The sequence below is a fragment of the Jaculus jaculus genome, chromosome 4 (genome assembly GCF_020740685.1).
Source record: "Jaculus jaculus isolate mJacJac1 chromosome 4, mJacJac1.mat.Y.cur, whole genome shotgun sequence".
NCBI classification, from domain to species: Eukaryota; Metazoa; Chordata; class Mammalia; order Rodentia; family Dipodidae; genus Jaculus; species Jaculus jaculus.
This window is the reverse complement of record NC_059105.1, coordinates 41,934,708-41,957,744: the sequence shown is the minus strand read 5'-3', so window position 1 is coordinate 41,957,744 and position 23,037 is coordinate 41,934,708. Positions and strand designations below refer to the sequence as shown.

Below are 23,037 nucleotides of genomic sequence, written 5' to 3'. Positions count from 1 at the left end.
TCCAGAAGGGCCACCCACACTAGAGAAAGCACTTCCTTCCTCAGTTAACCCTCCTGGAAATACCCTCACAGGCCCACCCACGTAAGAAGAATGTCTCTTACTTGATTTCTAATTTGATCAACTTGACAACAGAATGCAATCACCACAGCCTCTCATCTTGCTGAGGGTATGCTGGGATTAGAGGCTAGCTACAACATTTGGCTTTCTACATGGGTTTGCAGGATTCAAACTCAGGTGGTCATGTTTGCATAGCGAGCACTTTATCCACCCAGCCATCCATCCGGTCCCAATAAATGGATTTTGATAACATTAGATATCTCTGGAATTTATTCTGGTTCAACTTTAATTTATTTAATTAATTTTAATTAATTTATGACTAGGTGACACTCTGAGGAATACAGTTGTAGGCTTATCAGGAGAGTTATGATGTCCAGTTTTATCTCCTCAGTGTTCTGATGTCTAGATTTCTACCACTGTTACCTCCTTTATTTCTTGGACTTTTCAGTATTTTTCCATGATCTCAATGATGTATGTGCACATTCTCTTGGAATAGGTGTCTTAGTGTCTTTATTATCCCCCATATCACCAGAGAGAAAATGTAAAACTCACATTGTAGGCTGGAATGATGGCTTAGTAGCTAAGGCACTTGTCTGAAAAGCCTAAGGACCCAGGTTCAATTCCCCAATACCCAGTTAGACCAGACACACAAGTTGGCACATGCATCTAGAGTTTGTTTGCAGTGGCTGGAGGCCCTGGCATGCTCATTCTCTTTATCTCTTGCACATAATTAAATAAATAATAAAAAATAAAACTCAGGCTGAGATTTGTTATTCTAATTTTTATAAGGGAATGAAACTAAGACAATGATGGGCCCAACATGAAGAAGAGTCAGAACAAATTCAAGTGAAGAATGAGAAAATAGTGTGGAGGTCAGCTTCTTGAACAAAATGGTGGAAAGAAAACTCTTCCTTGCTGATGCTTCTAATGTATTCTGTCATAGTTTATAAATATTCCTGTGCATATTATCTCATTGAGACCCTACTGGTGATAGACAAACTTTGACTTGGGAAGTGTTTTAGGTCCACTTCCCTGGTTTTTTTTTTAATTAATTAATTAATTTATTTGAGAGCGACAGACACAGAGAGAAAGACAGATAGAGGGAGAGAGAGAATGGGCACGCCAGGGCTTCCAGCCTCTGCAAATGAACTCCAGACGCATGCGCCCCCTTGCGCATCTGGCTAATGTGGGATCTGGGGAACCGAGCCTCGAACCGGGGTCCTTAGGCTTCACAGGCAAGCGCTTAACCGCTAAGCCATCTCTCCAGCCCTCCCTGGCTTTTTAAAAGTAAAATAATTGGCATAGACAATTTTTTCCCATCAAATGCCTTGATTGCCACATTATTTTGGTTGTGGTAGTCCATATCCTGCCTGGAAACAATAAATGACACAAGACTCTGGAGCCATAGCCTGATTCATCAGCCATTTATAGGTGTGGTGTAGAATTTCCTTCCTCCCAGGTTTTGCTGTTACCACTGAAAATATTAGTTCTATAAACATTTAAAGTCTACATCCATTGTCACTTTGTACTTTGTCACCCAATATTTTCAGATACAATAAAATTGAATGAGAAAGACTCTGGAGCATAGGTTAGCTATTATTTCCCTTTTAAGCTTTCTTAGAACAGTTAGAGTTTTGAAATGATAGTTGAGCTTTGCAAAATCCTGTAACCTTTAAAGGTAACCATGTGTAGGCTTTGCTAGTAGTTCCTACTATCAATACCCAGTGTGAACTTGGACAAGGGACTTAATTCTCTAAAGTGTAAAGTAAAATACTTTTCATTTAGAAAATAGAGGTATTGTGAAGATTAGGTCAAGTAAAGTATTTTAGCTAAAAGGTTGTTTTTTTTAAAATGTGAAGCATTATTACTATGAAGAGGAATAAAGGAGATTATTTATGTTATGATTACATTCGCTTTTAAACCCTTGAACCTAAAAGGACAAATAAGTATGTATTTATTTATCATTTTGTGTATCATTGCTGAAATGATTTCAGGTTTTTTTTTTTATTAAATGGCTGAATAAATTTCATTAAAATATACCCAACTGGCTTTATGCTTTATGGGCTAGGAGATAGTCATAAATTTCAGTGACTTAGGCCATAGAGAGAATTAATTTTGGTATATCCTCAAACACTAGTGAATTCAAATTCTTATGTACTGATTGAAATTCTAGTTTGGAAAATTCTTGTCATAATATATTTCTGAACATTTCCAATTCTGTCATTCCTTCCTCATGATCAATTTTTATTTTAGACTTTATCTTAGCTACACTTGAGCCTAGCACTGGTCATTGCTGGCTGTGTAGAATCATTGTCATGTTTTCAAACCCTTCTCTAAGAAATCACGTTTTTATTTGAACACATCCCAGTTCTGTCAGGGGGTGATTATCTGTTGTGTCAAGTAGAGACGCGTCTGGGTACACTGCGTTTCTCAGTCCAGAGACTAAGAGGAGACTCACAGAAGAGCAGAGTATAAATCTGGAGGCCTGAGTCTTCACCACAGCTCACAACTTGTGGGGATTGTTTTACTTCCTTTTTGAAGTTGTGGGGATTGGCCTACTTCCTGTTTGAAGTTGTGCAGGTTGTCCTGCTTCCTGTTTGTACTTTTAAGGATCATTCTAATTCCTGTTTGAAGTTGTGGGGATTGTTCTACTTCCTGTTTGAACTTGTGGGGATTGTCCTGCTTCCTTCTGAAATTGTGGGGATTGTTCTACTTCCTGTTTGAAGTTGTGGGAATTGTCCTACTGCCTGTTTGAAGTTGTGGGTATTGTTCTGCTTCCTGTTTGAAGTTGTGGGGATTGTTCTGCTTCCTGTTTGAAGTTGTGGGGATTGTTCTGCTTCCTGTTTGAAGTTGTGCGTGTTGTTCTGCTTCCTGTTGAACTTGGCATTGTTCTACTTCCTGTTTGAACTTGTGGGGATCATTCTACTTCTTGTTTCTTAGTACTTGGGTAGTATCCATACTTCAACTAAGCCTTTCAGGTATCTATTCATTTCTTTTAAACTCCTGAGGGGATATTTTAATAAATTGAACTTTTACTTAGAATCAGTTTTTGATGTTGGCATCCAAGAAGCCAGAGTGGTACAGTACATTTGTGCTTCCAAAGAATTATAAGTTAATGCAAGTTTCTAGAACACTTTCTGGTTCCCAGCAAGAGTGAAATGTTTAGTATTGATATTACCATTGTTTACTTAGTATTAATGAAGGACTCAGGAACCAGAGGGATGCCATGACGGACTTCAGAGTCACCAGTAGGCCTAAGTTTCTGTTCCCCAGCAAGGTTTAAATAAGAATTTAACAGTTACTGAAAAAAGATCACAAATTGCTTATGCCGTACATTTCTATAGTCATAAGACAAGTTGCTTAAGTTCCTCAAACACACATAGCCAATCACAATAAAGCTTACCTAATCTGCTTGAACTTCCCCTACCACCAGCTCTGCCCCCCAGCATCCTAAGCCTATCAGAAAAATACAAGTGCAGTTACTACTTAAATCTACCAATCATGTAACCATTCCCCTACTACTTTGTTCAAATCCCTATAAAAAAGAACCTGCCCCCTGCTGCTCAGGGCTCTTGTATGGATCCACTGCATTGGTGAAGTTGAGTCCGAGATTTAGCCCAAAATAAAGCTCCTTGCTTTTGCATACATGTTTGGTTCTCCTTGAGGGCGCCGAGAACTGGGCGTAACATTACCGTATGATATTTAACTGACATCATTGTTTTACAAATTACAATACTATGTATGGTCATTTACTGAATTATGATAAAGTTCTAATATGGAATACAAAGTACTATTTCTACTTTTTCTTTGTTTTGATACAAAGTCTCACTATACCTGGCCTACTCCTGTGTTAAATGAAATCAGTTGAGATCATCATGTCACCAGAAATGATGGAACATACCTAAAATCCAGCATTCTCAAAGCTAAGAAAGGAGAACCATGAATTTCAGACCAGCTTGGTCTGCATAGTGAGTTCAAGACCAGCCTGGACTATGTACCAACACTGTTAGTCTTGCAGACAATAGGGTAAGCACTTTGCAAGAATTTGTTTTAGTTATTTTTTGTATCTGGCTGTGTATTTAGAATGAAATTGATATTCAACAACTACTTACTGACTAGATTAAAAATAAGAAACTTGGCATTATTAGGCATACTATATACAATAAATTGTTATGCATAATTAAATCCTCAAGGTTTGTGATACTTTCTCTGGTGCTAGGGATTAAACCCAGGGCCTTTTGTTTGTTAGGCAAGTGCCCTACCACTGACCTAAATTTGAGACACATAGAGTTTATTTGATTCATAAGGCTTGCTATTTCAAATTATTATAAGAAATCTAAAAATGGATTTGATTGTTTCATTCTAACTTTAACAAATTTATAATTTTATTATGAAGAATGGATGAATTAAAAACCTCTACTCAGCTTCATTTCTCTACATGAACATTTCTCTGTCATAATTTTGTACAATAATATTGTACAATAATATTTTCCATGCTCTCAAGACTAGCATCTTCTAATCATTTGTGTGGTGCACACATCTGTACACATATGTGCATATACCACATACAACAGACACCATAACACATACATGTTCTACATGCACACACACACACACACACACACACCACACACACACATACACACACACACACACAAATTGAGTCTTAGGACTGCATAAAAATATCTACAGATACTGTTTTGGGGGAAAAGGGTCATTTAAAATTTTAATTGTGTTAGCACCAATGAAAATAACCTTTCTATACATTTAACTTGAGAACCATTGTTCTAAATTTGTAGCCAAATATCCTCAGAGCACTCTCAAGGCATAAGAAAAAACATATATTTTTAAAATTTTCCAAGAATGTGAAATTATACTAATTTGCATATTTCCTCTAGTATGAGAGATCTAATAAACTCTCTAAATTGAGCACCAAAGTGTTTGTTTTAAGTTGCGTTTTCTGGATTCGTGATGTCATACATACTGAATTAAATAGCAAAACTAGGTGGATACATCACTAACTTAGAAAGCTTTTCTAAATTTCCTGTGCAATCTTATACCTTCATTGATTCTAAATAAGACCTTTACTCACTAACGAAAGAGATTGTAAAAGCTGCATTTGAGGGCTGGAGAGATTGCTCAGTGGTTAAAGCCCTTGCCTGTAAAGCCTAATGTCCCAGGTTTAATTCCTTAGTACCCAAGTAAATATAAGTGCACAAAATGGCACATACATCTGGAGTTTGCAGTGGCTAGAGGCCCTGGCATGCTCATTCGCTCTGTCTTTCTTTTTTTTTTATCTTTCTCTCTCTTTCTGTACTTGCAAATAAATGCATTTAACAAAAAGGAGGAGAAAAGACCCATTTGAGCAAAACAAGGAGTTTTCTCTAACTTTGAGATAATAGTCACAGGTAAATTTTTATTATAAAAAATTTTAAAAAATATGCAAACCATCTCAGTATGTCTTCTTGATTAGTTAAATTGTCTTTTTTTTTTTTAGTATGGATAATATTTGATCAATGTCAACTGATATCGATTATGAAGGTCCTCTAGTTTGGTGACAGGGTGAAGATAGACCTGTAGTTTGATAGTCCCAGGTAAAGCTCTTTGCAGTGATGGAAGGCAGGTAGAGTAAATTGTTACTCATGGGTCACTATAGACTAAAAAAGGAGATTATGTCTGTCTAAAATCTGAAAGCAGGTAACCTTTCCTTTGTTATGAAGGATTGGAAGTATGAGTGGGAAGGAAGGATATTGGATACAATGGGTTAACACATGGTTTCTAGAGGTGGTATGTGAAGTTGAAGCTTTCATTATTTAACAATGAACTCCTCTGTAGAAACTGAAGTTTAGTAATTTTTATTGATATGACTAGTGCTTATCCATACGTGATCCTTCTCCTTGGATGGTGGCAGATTGTTCTTCTTAGGCCTCTTGCCATATGGCAAATCCAGCCAGTGTGAATATAAGTGATGCCACCTTCAGGGTAAAGCATGGGTGAATAGGTGCAATATCTGTTCACGCTCTTTTCTCTTGCTTCATAAACTTAGAAAACTTTCTATTGAGAAAACAAAGCTACAAAACCAAAGGAACCTAGATTCTCCATGACAATGCGTGGAAGACAGATGCCCTGCAGTGCTGGCGGAGCACAGTATAGAACTTGCATAAATGAGAAGCATGCCTTGGCGCTGCTGAGGCACTGAGATTGTAGGACTGTTTGGTACTGCAGCCTATTATGACTGAATTTACTGGTAAAATAATTTAATAATATAGCTTTGAGTAACTTGAGCTGTGTGTGTGTGTGTGTGTGTGTGTGCATGTGTTGTGTTTGTGTGTGTATGGTCACGTGTGTGCCTTGGCACATTTGTTGAGGTCAGAACACAACCTCGTTTTAAGACAGGTCTCTTTTGTTTTGCCTCTGTGAATGCCAGGCTGGCTGGCCTACACATTCTGGGATTCTTCTGACCTGCCTCCCATTGCCATGGGGGCATTGTGATTACAAATTTGTGTGTTATTTATATCTGGTTTTTATGCAGGTCCTGGGGCTTTGGATTTTAGGTTTACAGACCAAGTTGTTTGAGTCACTGAGCTATTTCTGTAGGCCTAGTTTTAGGTATTTTAAATTATATTATGAAAGACTGATTGTCAGGAGAAATGAACTATTTCTTTGTAATCATTCATTAATCTTCTAATTACTCAAAAAATTAGAGAGTGTGGGCTATGTCTACCCTGTTCCCTGCTTGAAGAAGCATAGTATTGTGGTCTATAGTATGCAGTTGGGAATCTCTCCTGTTTGTATTCTTGTTGTACTGGTTTAAAATGTATGATTATTGGCTCAAAACAAACAAACAGAAACAACAAACAAATACATAAACAAAACAAAAAAACAGGGCTGGAGAGATGGCTTAATGGTTAAGGTGCTTGCCTGCAAAGCCTAACAACTCATGTTCAAATGTACAGGTCCCCTGTTGCCAGACGCACAGTGAGGCAAAGCGTGCAATGTCACACATGTGCACAAGCAGTTGCGTGCAATCTGGAGTTTATCTGCAGTGGCTGAAGGCCCTGGCTTGCCCACTGTCTCTCTGTTTCTTTCACTCTCTCTCAAAATAAATAAATAAATAATAAATTAATGAAATCTTCCAATGCATTTATTTCTTCAGTTGAAATATATATTTCTATTTTTTCTCTCCCCTTCCTTCCTTCCTCTCTCCCTCCTTCCCTCCCTCCCTCCCCCCTCCTTCTTTCCTTCCTTCTTTCTTTCTTTCTTTCTTTCTTTCTTTCTTTCTTTCTTTCTTTCTTTCTTTCTTTCTTTCAATTTTCAGGGTCTCAGTGTTAGTTTTGTCAGGGTCTCATTCTAGCCCAGTATACCTGGAACTCACTCTTTAGCCTAGGCTGGCTTTGAACTCACAGTATCCTCCTACTTCAGCCCAAATCTCTATTTCTAATAGTACCCACCTGATAGTGTTTAGACAAGAGGCAATAATATGGCATTATGCCTCATAAAGCAAACATGGAAAATGTTAGTTCTAACACCCCTGTCTTCTGAGCAGTTTATATTTCAACGTGACTCTTACTCTCTAGTTGTAAAACTCATTTATATTAGTAATTCTGGTATTGTATTTTTAGTACTTTTGGAATAGATTACTATGCCACAAACCTACTACTTTCAAAAGCATGAGTTGATCCTCTCACATTCTGTAGATCCCCACCTAGGTTGACATGGTGGGTTACTCTGTCCACAAAGCTGTGGTGTCCATCAGGATACTGTGAACTACTTCCCATCTCATTCATGCTGTGTGCTCTTTACAGTGTTAGGATAAACATTCTTGTTTCCTTGATGGCTGTCAGCTGATGACCACTCTTCACCCCTAGAAGCCTTCATCCCAGAGCTGAGACTAGTGTGTCAGGTCTTTCTCACACTAGAATCTCTTTGGCTTCTCCTTCTGCCTTGACACTATTTTGCTCCTGGACAGTGAAGGTTATCAGTTTTCATGACTCAGTTAGACTAATTCTTCCTGGATAATCCAGGATAATTTGCCTTATTTTAAGATTTTCAGCTTTGCTTAGAAATTCCAAGTCCCTTTTTCTATTTAATATAACATCTTCACAGGTTCTAAGGTCAGGACTTGGACAACTGTGAAAGACCCTAATTTGACCTCACAAGTTCTCTGAATCCATAATATACTTTTTCCTGCATTAATTATGGAGTGTCATCTGTAGACTAGACATTATACCAGATGTCTCTATAGCGTTCTGTCTTTCTAATTTCTTTCCACAACACTACAAACAAGTTATTATTGTATTTTTTTCATTTTAAAGATAAGAAGCTGGTACTTGGAAGGATTTTTGCGATCTGACCAAAGATTTACATATGTGGCAAATCAAACAGGAACAATTCCAGCCCAGGTCTGTCTGTTGAAACTTTCACCATACTCCATGGCCAAGTGGCCACTGGGGCTCCTTTTGATGCCTCTGCTTCATCCTTTACACACAGGTTCTGCTCTGTCTCTAGACTCATTTAATGCTTATATCTGTCCAAGGACAGACTTACTTTGGCAGTCTCTAGTGATTTGCAGTAACAGAAGGAAGGGAGGGAGGATAGTCCCAGCAGTAATGGGCTAAATATCATTCACATTACAGAATAACTACAGCTGATATTTGTAGAAATTCACAAGCAACCTTCACATTCACTTAAATTCATTTAAAACATTGTTGACCTAGGTGTTACTATAGTCTTCACTTTGTAAAATGTGCAATTAAATCACAGAAACTTTATCTAGCTTTTAAAAATATTTTATTTGTTTATTTGCAAAAAGAGAAAGAGAAGTGAGGAGAGAGAGAGAGAAAGAAGATGAATGCGTGTTCTTGGGCCGCTAGCCACTGTAATTGAACTCCTGATGCATGCACCACTTTGTGCATCTGGTTTTACGTAGATACTGGGGAATGGGGAATAGAATCCTAGTTGTTAGGTTTTGTAGACAAGTACCTTAACCACTCAGAGATCTTTTTAGCCCTTATCTAGCTTTTGAGATCTCACAGCTTGAAAGTAGCAACACTAGGATTTGGATCAAAGCCCTAAAAAATAATATATTGCAGTATTGGTGCCTTGCACATGTTAGGAAAGCACTTTGCTACTGAGCTATATCACCAGCTATTTATGTATTTAGAAACAGGCTCTCACACAGGTAGGCCTTGGACTTTCTTGTGTTAGCCTTCAGTTTATAGGCCAAAACCCTTCTATTTAGCTGCAACAAAGGTCATACTATAGCTAGTGGATTGTTTTCCTCCTCTGTGACCTTCAGTAAAGCAGTTGACAAGAAGCTATGTTTTAGGGATTGGGGCTGGGATACCAACAGGGACATTAATGGTAAAGTAGAGACCATATATCCTTGCCTTAGAGGATGACATTAAACTGGTAACTCCTGCCTTCAATATAGAAGGGAGGAGTGCCATGGATGGGCCTTTAATAACACACCGTAGAATGGAGATGAGAGCCTCCTCTCTGAAACAAGCCTGACACCATGCTCAGCAGCCATTTCAGATGGTTACCCTTCTCCCACCAGAACACTCCTTCTGTCTGGAAAGGTTGGTATCATTACATGCAACCTTTCTCTTTCTTTCTAGATTTGTGCTGTGCAGCTGCTTTTCCTGACCTTTACCCCTCAAGTGGTGACACAGTCAAGCATATTCCCCAAGAATCTGTGTGTACTTTTATTTACTTATCTTTGATTTAGGATCTCTCCACAAAAATTCTTTTAAAAACATAGGTTTATATATTGTGACTGTTTTAAAATGCTTTTGAAGAAAATTGCTAAAAAGTGATAATGAGGACTGGAGAGATTGCTCAGCAGTTCAAGGCACTTGTTTACAAATCCTGTTAGCCCAGGTTTGATTCCCCAGGACCTACATAAAGCCAGACACACAATGTGATGCTTTTTTTGGGGGGGGAGTTTGCAGTGGCAGAAGATCCTGGTGCCCCCATATTCACTGTCACTCTCTCATTTTGTCAAATAAATAAAATAAAAATAAATAATGAATAAATACATTTTTAAATATTTTATTTTTATTTATTAATTTATTTAACAGAAAATGAGAGAGAGAGAGAGAGAGAGAGAGAGAGAGAGAGAGAGAGAGAGAGAGACAGAGAGAGAGAGAGAGAGAATGAATGGGCACGCCAGGGCCTCCAACCACCACAAATGAACTCCAGACACGTGTACCCCCTTGTGCATCTGGCTAACGTGGGTCCTAGAGAATCAAACCTGGGTCTTTTGGCTTTGCAGGCCAACACCTTAGCCATTAAGCCATCCCGCTAGTCCCAATAAATACATTTTTAAGAGTGATGAGTTGTATGTATGTGTACACAAGCTTGCAACCATATATAAATAGAATAAAAGAGGAAATTATATATATGTATTGTTAATTACACTCAAGGAAAAGGATGTGTAGATGTTTTAGAAAGATTGCCTTATTCTCTATAGCCTTTTTCAATACTGGAAATTGGATTTGACATTTCACAATTTAGCAGGATATGGTATGAGTACAGTGACAATAATGATTATAATTTCAGAACTTGAACTTTTTGTGCTGAAGATAAAATCCATAATAGTGTTATCTGGGATGCTTTGGACCTTGTGGCTTTATGAGGTAACACATGAGTAATACAGAAGAAACAGGTGACTTTAAATATTTTATTTTTATTTATGAGAGAGAGAGAGAGAGAGACAGAATGGGTGTGCTGAAGCCTTGAGCAGCTGCAAACAAACTCCAGGTGCATGTGTTACCTTGTGCACTTGGCTTACATAGGTCCTGGGGAATTGAACCCAGGTCTTTAGACTTTGTAGGAAAGTACCTTAACCACTAAGTAATCTCTCCAGCATGAAACCGACAACTTTAGATCCTCATGAGCATTAACATCCCTTGCAAAGATATTTTAACAGCAAAAAACAACCAATATTCATTAAAAATATTCTTAATTATTGGGCTAGAAGTACAAATATATTTTCATTTTTACTTGTTTTTTAAACCTACAGATTTATTGCAAACTACCTTCTGTAAAATGTTTACCACTTTAACCTGTTTAATTTGACCTGCAGTCTTTATTCTGAAAGTTTCTATCAATTAGAACAGATATCATTTAACATCTTGCAGAAAAATCTGAACTTCAAATTGAGTAGAGGTGATCTTGCAAGGTTTTACTTGCTTTCATTAATTCAAAAGGAGACACTTTGTGATAGGAAAGTGTGTCTTAACCCCTTGCCAATTAAAACATTCACACAAGAAAATCATCTCACATAATAGTGCTGTAATGTACCACAGCTTATGGCTGTCATTTGGGGAAGTTAGATGAAGGTGGGGAGAGGTGGAGCTGGTTTCACCTTTTGACAGCAGTGGGGGTGTGGCTCAGGAGTATTCAAGTTGTGTACTATGTTCTGGATTCATCCTAAAATGAAAAACTTAGCCAGGCGTGGTGGCACACGCCTTTAATCCCAGCACTTGGGAGGCAGAGGTAGGAGGATTGCCGTGAGTTCGAGGCCACCCTGAGACTCCATAGTGAATTCCAGGTCAGCCTGGGCTAGAGTGAGACCCTACTTCAACCCCCCTCAAAAAAAAACAACAACAAAAAAAACAAAATCAAAAACTGTCTCCTTGTTTTGTTATATAAGCTCATTCACTTTTACAGTTAATAACTGTAAATAGTGATGTCCCTGCCCCTCTTCTCCTCTAACTTTTGTGATGAATTATTAGAATACAGAGTTGGCCTAATAATTGCACCAAATGTTAAGCAGTTGAAAGAAGCAATTTTGGGATTCTTAATAGGCTTCTGGATTTTGATGAGCATCATTCAATCATACAATGGAAAGCATAACATGGATTTTTATAGACAAAAGCAGCCTATGAATGCTATTGAAGCTTTTCAAAAAGTTTTATCCATTATTTGATCTTAATAGTCTTATAGGGCCTTTAAAGAAATTCTCACACTCTCAAGTTATTCTGAGACAAAATCGTTTGTATTTATATGTCCATAATTTAATACAGCACAAGATACTTAACACTTAATAACTTAATGGTGACTGAAGATCCATGGTTGGTTCAAATGTCAGCAGGAAGCATGATCATTCATTTATCCATCCAGCAAATAATTATTGTGAAAAACACTGTCTGAGTCCAGAAGATTTAGGAATGAGCCTGATAGGCTGGGCTCTTGCTTCTTGGAGTTTCCAGGCAAATAAACCAAACCTGTCTTTTTGGGAAATACTTTCCATTCAGCCTACTGGTAGTAATTTTGAAAATAAAATCTCCAATTATAAAAAAGAAAACAAAAAACTGTTGTAGCTGATTTCAAGCTGTGGTATATTTTCAAATTTAAATACTGACCGATAACACTCACACACTATTATTTATTTCTTTTACTTTATTGTTAAATTAACAATGATTATAAAACCCTGCACATGTGTTTCCTGGTATATCAGGTTTGAGAATAGCTCTTGTTGGCTCCAGTCTCCTTAGACTAAGGTTTGCCTATTTAACAAATACAGTCAAAGCCACAGGTCATGGTTCCCACTTATGGCCATAGGGAAATTGTGAAAAGACCTTTTTTTCTTCCTCTGAATTTACTCATTGTCTTTTACTGGATTATAAAGACTCTGTGTGGGAAGGACTTCTATTCTGATCATTGTTAATAGCTCAACAGTGATAGCATGCAAACTTCCCTAGCAATAAATTGCATTTGTGTTTATTATGTGCTTTGTCCTGTTATATGCATTGGTACATTTAATTTCTTAAGGCAACTCCATAAGGTCATTATTCTCACTCACATTTTACAAATTAGAAGAACAGAGCCTGGAGACGTAACTTGACCAAGATCATGAGGCTAGAGAAAGGTGGAGAAAGACTTGTACTTTCAGAAACAATGCTCACAGTCATAAAGGTGAAATGTTTGTTTAAGGAAGCCCAGCTTGTGTAACTCTACAGCCTCTTGGATGAAGTGTCAAGTAGGGCCTATGAAAGAAGATTAAATGCATGTCCCTTACAGGTAGAGTCCTCCTGTGGTCTTTTGAGTGAATAAGCCTTAGACACCTTTTATCTACCGAGTATATTGTTTCCTGCATTCTTCAAGGAGTGTGGAAGGTTGCTTTCTTTCTTTTCTCCTTCACTACAGCTTCAACATATAGAACAAGATTAGATTTCAATGCACTAAACTTTGAAATCAGAAATCTTTATATTCAGGAAACTAAGACAACAAGAAGGATTAAAAAATATAAATTTTGGTCAGAGGACTTAGCTTGCTGGCAGAATGCTTGCATAGCATGTACACACACATATACGTGTGTGTGTGTAATAACAAATTTATATTACAAAGTTAACATAGTAACACTAAATATTCATGAGGTAGTAATAACAATAAGAAAACTTGCAACATATTAACATATTTTCTTTACTTCTCTATCCTTCCTCAAACTCTTAACTAGCTTCTGGCTTTTGTTTAGTGAGAGTGGGTCGTTTTGTACACAAATGAGCATTTATGTGAAAGTGGAAGGTTAGCTAGGATTTTCTTCCTAAGAGTTTAACAATCCTGTGAGAATGTAACAACCTTTGAAGAGTGTGTCTCTTGATTTGAATAAGATATATTTGTGAGAAGCATAATGTCTTCATTTGCTGGAAAGATAACGTTCAAATATAATGGCATAATGAGCTGTGAATCGGATATGAAGGTAGAAATGCTTTTTGCAGTGCAGTCACACCCTCATAATCTGTGCATCTGTGTCTACACTAGTGGTCAGAAAGGAATGGCTAGAAGTTGTAGTAGAGCATGGAAGCGTGGGCCAGGAGGTGTCTCCTCACAGGTATGTGTATGAGTATATAGACCTGCATGTGTGTAAAGAAGTTAATATCTGATAAAGCACATGCAGAGTTTAAGAGAAGCTTCTGTACAACTCTATGGTTGCACACAGGCCCCTTTAGATTGAGCAAGGTAGAATGGAAGCTGCTGATCTGTTCTAAAGCCAGGTGTGACTGAAGGTAGAGGTCACCTATCCACTAACTCTGGAGATGTGGCAAAGACTGTGATTTTAAATTGCAGCTTGGCAAGCTCTGTGGCCAAAGATTTGTGCCTTTGCTGGGTTTGGATACTGACCTATGCTGGCACATTTGCAATGACAGGTTGTGCTTTTCCTCACGGAAGACAGAGTTGTGCTTGAGTTGATATCATCTGAGGATGGGGAAGAGGAGATGTGTTGTAGGACTTTTCAGATGGATGCAGACAGGATGAAACAATTATCAGTATGGCCCAGGACTCAGAGCGGGGCTCTAGCCGTGAGGTCTTTCCTTTGTGGCCCTGGGGCGGCGCTAATGCTTCACTTAACTGCATGCAGAGAAGCCCAAGCTCGATGTCACTTCAGCCTCTTGCCTTGCTGTAGACCAAGGTTAGAGATGTATTAATATCAGAGACTGTTTAAACAGAGCAATAAAATTACAACACACTACTTTAACTAAGCCCAGCTTGCAGGCTAAGTAAGGCAGCCTGGTTGGACTCTGGTACATTAATTAACTCTAATAGTGGCAAGGAAGGAAGGGAGGGTAAAAGAGGTTGAAAGAGATTGTTAAAAAGAAAGAAAGAAAGAAAGAAGAAGAAAGCCAAAGAACTCATGCTCAATTTCTTCCTGCCTTTTTTAAAGGTGTTTAACATTTGTACAATTTGGTCAAATTATGGGCAGGATAGCAAGAGAAGCTAGTCAGCTTTAAAAGACAGAGAGCATGTGAGACAGGACATGATTACTTTGCCGAATCCCCACTTTTTTTTTCTTCCAAAAGAGACAAAGGGAAATACTTAAGAACCAATAGTGACAGCGACAAGCAATCATTGAGTTGCAGGATACCTTTGTCTCTGGGGGGCACGCAGTAATTTTTACATGTCTGCCACTGAGTGTCAAACCTTTTCTTTTCTTCTTCTTTCCATTCTGGATGGCCAAACTGATTATCTAAAATAGAAAATTAGCACACAATGGGTTTACTCTGCGATACCCCTTATGCAACTAATGGCAAAGCTTGTTAATTGGTTGTAAATGCCAGCAGGTTGCCAGGATAATACTTCAGAAATAAGCGGGTATTCTGATAATTACAGCAATCTTCATCTATAAAAGCTTAAGTAGATGAAGTAGTGGCTGGCTTAAAACCAAGATTTATCCCGCTGCACTCACATTAAAAGAAAAAATAAGATGAAAACAATAATGTAACAAAACAATTATATAGCAGGAAGCTTTGTAGGTTTTAGAGATTGTGAAAACTCAGAAAGTAAAACAGTGCTGTAATAACCAGTTATGGAAAAATAGGCCATTTACATTTGTGTATAATTAAATAGTAGGCTATGCAATTTCACTTTTTAAAGTAAACTGCCTTTTCCTTTTTTTATAGGGCAACGTAGCCATAATTGCTGCATTAAAGCTTTAATGAAAGAAAAAAGCGGCAGATCAAGATGACATGTAGCGTCTGCATTTGCACCGCGGCGCTCGGCTTGTTTAGTAATGGGAAGCTACTGAGGAGATTAAAATTGCAGAATTCTTCATAGTTTGTTCTAAAATTGCTATAGGAAGATCATTCAGGGTCTAAAATACACACAATTTATTTTTCCACCTCCAATCTGCAAGAATTGAATGGCTTTCCTAGCTAGTCGGTGGTTGGAGATAGGCTTCATAGCGAAGGGAGAACTCCCTCGGATCATAAAAATGATCAAAAGTGAGTGGATCCAAAGTTAAACCTCATGGAATTTCCTTCGTGCAACAGAACATTGTCCCTAATGTTATACAATGGTTTGCGTTGACTTGGTGCAGGGTCAGAGGCTTTCCTGTTCAAAAGATCAACAGGTTGCTGTGTAACATGGCATTTGTGCATTTTCCAGTCTGTTTAGGACTCCCAACGCCATCAGGAACTGGTTGTAAAAGGCAACTAGTCATGCATGGAGGTGATGCCTGGTTAAATTGTAAACTGGCTTACGGGATGATACATTGAAGAACAAAACAAAACAACAAAACCAAGCCAAACCGAACCAAGCCAAACAAAACTTGGTCATCCCTGCTATGAGCTTCTTTCTCTTAAGTTTGAAATTTTCTTTAGCAGTTAGCTCCACATAGGTTGCTGACATTTATTTGTTTATTTATTTATTTATTTATTTATTTTACATCAACCATCCCTGGCAACTAATGTGTGCAAACACTGAAAATCTTCATGTGTGTTACAGCACTGAGCAGAGGGTAGGAAACAGTCGAAGAACACACCTGGCAAGAGAGCTGGGGGGAAAGTGCCAACGATGCCATTGGCTAGGATAATGAAAGGTCGACGAAGAATGACATCAAATGCAAGTGAACTTCTCTTCCCGTGGCGGAACAATGCAAAAGCTTCCCATGGGAGAGAGTCCCAGGGAGAGAGCCTGTGTGGGCCTCGGAGCTTGGCTTTCTGGGTTGTCACTTCAGCAAAGTGACTCAGTTGCTCCAGGGTTTTGTTTTGCTGTTTGTTTCTCACGGGCTTGATAAAATGCATCTTTGTGCAGTTCTCCTGGAAGGAAAAACTTCGAATCCATAGCCTTCTGGAGTGGCTGGCTTTCTCACAGAAATGAGAATGTGGTATTGGCATGGGGGCTGGAGCCGCGGGTAAGCTGTGTGTGGGGCAGAGAATCTGAGCGGAGAGGAAGGCACAGGCTCGCCAAGCAGGCAGCTTCTTCTGTCAGTGTTACCAGGGAGGGGGGCAGAGCGAGGGGGACAGGAAAAGATGGGCTTCAGGATGCACAGAAAAGCAAGAGGGATGCCTCTCCGTCCCCAGGTCCTAGGGGGTAACAGAAGTGGGTATGTTGCTGGTGCCCAGTCCCTCTTTCCTGCGCAGCCCTGGCCTCCTCCGCCTTGTATCTCAGGTCTCCCCCAGGCTGGCGGCTGATGCCGTGCCTTTATGAGGCACTTGGGCACTGCATTTAAGGTGGACTGTTGTAAGGTGTTTTCTTTAATTGACGTCTTTATATGTGACTGTAATGAGTGCAGAAATGGTAGAGGGAGCTCTTCCCAACAAGCTTGGGAGTTGGTAACTTTGAGGGGCTGGGCATTTGGCAGAGAGGAGATAAACCTGGGGGTGGGGTGGGCACTGAAGATGTAAAGCAGAGCATTCAGAGGAGGAAATGGAGGGGGGGCAGTCTGGAGGAGCCAGTCTAGGCTGTCTTGGCTTTGACTACCAAATCCGGCCTCATGTGCAGAAAGCTCAGCGAGGGTTTGTCAATGCGCCATGAAATAAATCCCGCCTGCCTTTACCAGAGGAAACCTCATGGAGACGGTAACAAGTCTCTTTAAAAAAATAGCAAGGGCCCACAACGTAAGTTTTACTAATGAGAGAACTTGTAGAAATTACTTACCTAAAATATTTTTATTTATTTTTTCCTGTGAGAGAGGAAACTAACAAGTTGCTTCTGTGCTCGGTTTTAATGATTCATTATTTCTAACAATTTTCCTTGTAGCCGAGAAATATTCATGCAGTTTCCTGATGGACAAATGAAAATGAATTAGGAGGCAAGTGCAGTGCTTTGCAGTTTTGTCTCTCATATATATGATGACCATTATTCATTATTCATGCTCCCTCCCCCTGGGGGCTTTTGTTCTATCTTGAAGGATTTCTTATAACTGACATCTTTGATTTTTTTTTTTTTCAGGAGATAAGTAATGTACACAATTTGATTAAAGTACATTGTGACTTTTTCAAGTCCCCAGTATGCTCTTCATGTCACGTCCATTTTGGCAAACTGCATGCACACCACACGGAGTGAGCATCTCAGGAATATTTTGGGAAAAAAAGAAATTTTCTTAACTAAGGATTTCTTTCTACTTTTTTAGGTGTTCATAATGAAATGCATTAAGCTGATAATCATTCTTAGAGAAGTATTTCCAAATCAGTTTGAGGATTTGGCACTTTCAAAGGCAAATTTCTTTGCTTAGAATTTTCTCCCTAGAGAGGCACACACTTCGCTTTACATGCAAAAGGCATAGCAGGCCACCCCGACCGACTGCTTCCCTGCATGAGTCACGTGTTGGTCCTAACAGCGAGCGCTTGCTCTGCTTCTGTGTCAGTTGTCACTAATCAGTTATGCATCTGATGTGTGGATCCGTCAGGGAGGAAAATTTAAGTCATTTTGGCTTTAGCACATATGATAGACTGGTGCAGGAGTTTACCAAAGCCCCCTTGATGCCTTTTCAGAAGGGGATGTGCGTATGTTACGATACCTCTACAGCAGCAGTGACTGAACTAGCTGACAAGTGACAGGAGGTCTCCCCCCTCTTTGGTATTTCATGAAAGTGTGCACAAATCATAACAAGTTGCCTCTCTTTCACAAGATAGGGAACATTTCCCTTGAAGCACACATGGCTATATGGTGTGTTTGTGTACATGAAAATTCATGCTGCTATCAATTTTAATTTTGCCATTTTTGTTGTTTTTAAGTTTCAGGTTTGAAGTTTTTGAAGCGGCTTGAATGCTTCCAATTGCATCTTGAGTGATATTGAAAGACTCTGTTGGAGGCTTAATGAAGAAATGAAGTTGATTACAACAGAGATAAACTATAACATACAAGAAGGCCCATTTCTCTTCGGCTGTAACTTCCTTTACTTGCTCAATAAATAGTAAATACTCACTGTGTGCCAGGAAGGCCTTTGCCAGGTCAAAAGTAACAGGACGTGAGTCACAGGAATCTGTTGAGGATTTCTGCTCTTTACTAGAGTGAAAGCAGCAATGCAGACATGAGAATCCTTGCTCAGCTGTTCCTTAACTGGGAACAGGGTGGGAACTCTGGGTTGTACAGACATATCCCCAAGGAAATGCCTCCAAAACAGACTAGGGGCATGGAGTGGAAGGGGATATTTGCAGCTAGGAAGAGCTGGGTTCCAGTATAGCCATCAGCATGTACGGACAGTTTTCATCCCAGGCATCACATCTTTCGCTCTAAAATCAGGATATGTTTGTCAGTGACCAATACTTAAGTTACCTGAGGTATTCCTGGCACCATGTGAACTTTGTTCCTTTGAGCTCCTTAATTCTTTGTGGTCTTTGGATAGCAAGAGAACATATGTAACTCTGTAAATAATCTCCAATCCAACTGAGTTTTAAAATATTAATCACGATCTTTACTAGATAGGCTTCTGGACTCACAGAAATTCACTGTCTGGCTAAGACATCCAAGTTAAGTACCAGTCAAACAGTTTAACTACAAATTATCTGCTGTATATGTCTGATATGTTCTTTTAAAAAATATTTTATTTTTATTTATTTATTTGAGAGAGAGAGAAAGCGAGATACAGAAATGGGCAGGTAGACTGAGAAAGAGAGAATGACATGCCAGGGCCTCCAGCCACGACAAACGAACTCCAGATGCATGCACCCCCTTGTGCATCTGGCTTACGTGGGTCCTGGGGTGGGGTAGGACCTGGGTGCTTTGGCTTTGTAGGCAAGTGCCTTAACCACTAAGCCATATATATATTCTTTTTCATGGTCAACACATGTATTTTTTTAAATATATTTTGAGCCATGTTTATACTTATAGCACAGGCTGACCTGAAACTCACTATGCAGCTCATGGTAGCCTTGAACTCCTGGCAATCTTTCTTCTTCAGCATCCTGAGTGCTAGGGTTATAGTCATGAGTCACTGTGCCCAGCTAACATGTATTCTTTTTAAATTATTTAATCGTTGTATAATTACTAAGACAATTAGACATACCCAAAACACTTGATGGTAGATTTTAAGAACCTGTGCACTGTCCTGTGAAAGAGGGTACAATTAAAACCACAGTACTTAAGCCACAGAAGGAAAGGAAACTGAGGGGAGAATGTACCTTGACTCCATTCTGAACTCATTATTCATCTCGCCTTTGACTTCAGATCATGTGCAAAATGGCTCATGTATGTGACATAAATCCACAGAGGTCGTTGCACACAAGCCTGTGTGTACTTGTGTCAGGCCCACACAGCATTCAGTCAGGTCCTATCTTGAATGAGATGGGAGCAGTATTACTGGGCTGACTTGTAACTCACATTGACTTTGCAGTGAGGGTTCCACTGGGAGATCTGTAGTGGCATTGGCCCTCTTCCCCCTTCCTTCTCTCTCCCCTCATACCTTTATCTGTTGCTCACATCACTCTTCCCTCTGAGGACTGGGAGTGTGAATCTGGACTTCTGAGATCTGGAGGAAGAAGTGTTCTTCCTTTTTGCCTTACATATGAAGTGGCTTCTCTTTCTGTTTATATCTTCATGTGAACATTCTGGAGGGTAAGAATGACAGATTATTGGCTTAGTCACAATTTGCCTTACACATAACCTCACTGCCAATTTCATTTTTTTAAAGATGTCTTCCTTCATGGAAGAAATAAGCATATCTTTGTTGTGGTATAAAAATAAAAATAAAAAAAGTGAATTGCAAAAGCTGTTTTGTGTACTGAAGTCCTTTGATCACATGAGGTACACCTGTATTCAGTTGTGAGCCCCAGGCACTGAGACCTCAGCTCACCTACATCACCCTTTCCCTCTCTGTATTTCCATTATAGTTTATTCAGGATTGGTTTCTAACCTATTTGAGGACATTCTTCGAGGCCAGGTCACAGTGATGACGATGATGATGATGATAGTGCATGATATTCCATTCCATCCTCTGGTCTGAGTGCTGGTGGAGGATGCTGACTGTGGAGACAAAGCTGATCATATATTAGCTCAGTCTCAACAAGCTTCATTAACATGGCTTGTCTAACATACTTCTTGCAGTGACTGTGAATGAGGACAATTAACAATTTGCTAAGACTCCAAAGTAGAAAAACAAAGAATTTTAATTCAGGTGGTTTGAACTCATTTTTATGCTTAACAAAAGTCTATTGAAAAGCTTTCTTAAATGATAAAATACAATTGAGTAAAGAAGAAATGTTAATTAAATTTCTGTATTAAATAGTCTTAAGGAGAAAATGAAATATAACTAGCTTATTCCAGATTAATGGAAGATGGGGTGAATAATAATTATTTTGTGGCATGTTTATCTTTTCCAGAGGTTAATTTGATTTAGATAGAAAGATGATGTTAACATTCTTTAATAGATTTCAAATCCCCTAGGGTAACTTTTATTTGATAACCCATCGTATACTTACTATGACTTTTATCATTGTGACAAAGTGTTTCCCTTGAAATGGCTGAAGTATTTAAGTATAACTGGCAATATGACTTATATTCTTTTAAATATGGTCAGAAACTTGAGCTAAAATTTTACTCCCAAAGTCTCAATGACATTGTTTTTGGCACTAGAAGTCACTACCTTGAAAATAATAATAAACGGAAAAAAAATATTTTAAAATGATTCTTCTGGTTTGGTTGTATTTAAAAAGGCACATCTGATATATTAACAGATTTAGACTATTTTCAGGCAGTTTTAGACCTTGCTATGCTAAGTGAGAGGGTACATAGGATAAAAAGGGCATTTGGCCTCAGATGGTAGTCATTGTATATGTCCTGCAAATTGCCCCCACTTCTTAGCTTGGGTTTTCATTGAGCAATTAGAATGCCAACATTACTCATACAAATAATGCTAACAGTGTTGTGTCATTGGAGATTCTTGAGGCTTACTTATAAAATGAGAGGTTATTCTGAAGGACATAAATGCAGTACAGAGTGATTAATATGCTAGAAGGCTAGGCAGATGATCTGTGAAAACAGTTTCATTCAGGGCTATGAAGAGTTAAGTGCATAGGGCTTGGCTTGGGTGGATGGTGTGTTTCTTTAAGGCATTAAAACCTCTAAGAAGTTTGAAAGTTATTATGTCAATTAATAACTCACTGTGTGCTAATCAATGCAATAGGTATATACTCTAATGTCTTATAAGCATGATGACTTTTTCATGACTCATGTATAAATGTTAATTGATTTAAAGCAAAGGGAAATTTCGGTCTATTGGGTCAATAGTTTATGGATTATGACCACCTTTTAGTTTGAAATTGCTAACAAATGCCCCTCCCTCATCTCTCCCACCCCTTGGCTTCTTCTGTTTTTTTTTTTTTTTTAAACCAGAAATGCCTGTAAACAAATGCATTAGTGCAAGTATTCATACTAGAATCCAATAATACTTCAAAGGCTTTCATAAGATGTCACAGTGGGACTTAACATTACACACCCTACCAAATGGAATATATGTAAGTCTGAAAAGTTCTACATTTACCTCTTTCATGCTGTTGCATTTTATGGGAAGGTTATATAAATATACTACCCTTGATATATGAAGGATTTCATGTGTATCTATTTTTTTCCTTTTTAGATTAATGTGTGTAGAATTGAGAGATGGATAATATATATGTGGTATCTGCCAGAATAAGGGACCTAAAATATATAGCTATGTTATTTATTCTAACATCCAAGCTAAGAATCAAATATATCCATGACAGATGTAATATCAGAAACAGGAATTGCCAGGTAGAATTTTACCTAGAAGATTCCTATCGGCAAGCATGGGAGTTGCTTGTAACAGAGGTGTTATGAAGACTTAAGAGCTCGTTATTATAATACAGTTTTGTGCTTAATGGAAAAGGGTATGCAGTTAATTCTTTATCATTCCAGACGGCAGTTTTCTCTTCATCTCCCCCTTCAATTGCTATGCTAGCATTTCCCCCCTGTTTTATTGCTCCATTCTTGGAGGTCTGCTTTGGACTGATGCCAGCTATCTTTTTTTCACTTAGGCAAATTTCACATCAAAATACTGATTTTATATTTGAGGAAACTGGTGGCTTTGGAATAGTACCCTTGTCAGCTTTTACATGAATGTACATGAAGTTTAAAAAGCCAAATGGTGAGGGATCTTGTGACAAACAGCAGTCCTCTGCCCAACAGACCTCTGCCTCTCCCACAGTTCTCACTCCTCACAGAGTGATATTTGCATTTTTTTTTCTAGCTGACTCTCTCTTCCTGGTATTTACCTCCATGTTTAAAATGAGTTGC

At 38.6% G+C, this 23,037-nt stretch overlaps 1 long non-coding RNA gene across 1 annotated transcript; it reads right to left on the bottom strand.

Moving 5' to 3' along the window:
• Nucleotides 1-17,470: 17,470 nt before the first annotated feature.
• Nucleotides 17,471-20,274, bottom strand: LOC123460022. The gene is made up of 3 exons (XR_006636736.1): nt 20,189-20,274; nt 19,908-20,060; nt 17,471-17,567 (listed from the first exon to the last, which is right to left on the bottom strand). It is a non-coding gene; the product is annotated as an uncharacterized LOC123460022 (long non-coding RNA).
• Between the last annotated feature and the right edge of the window lie 2,763 nt (nt 20,275-23,037).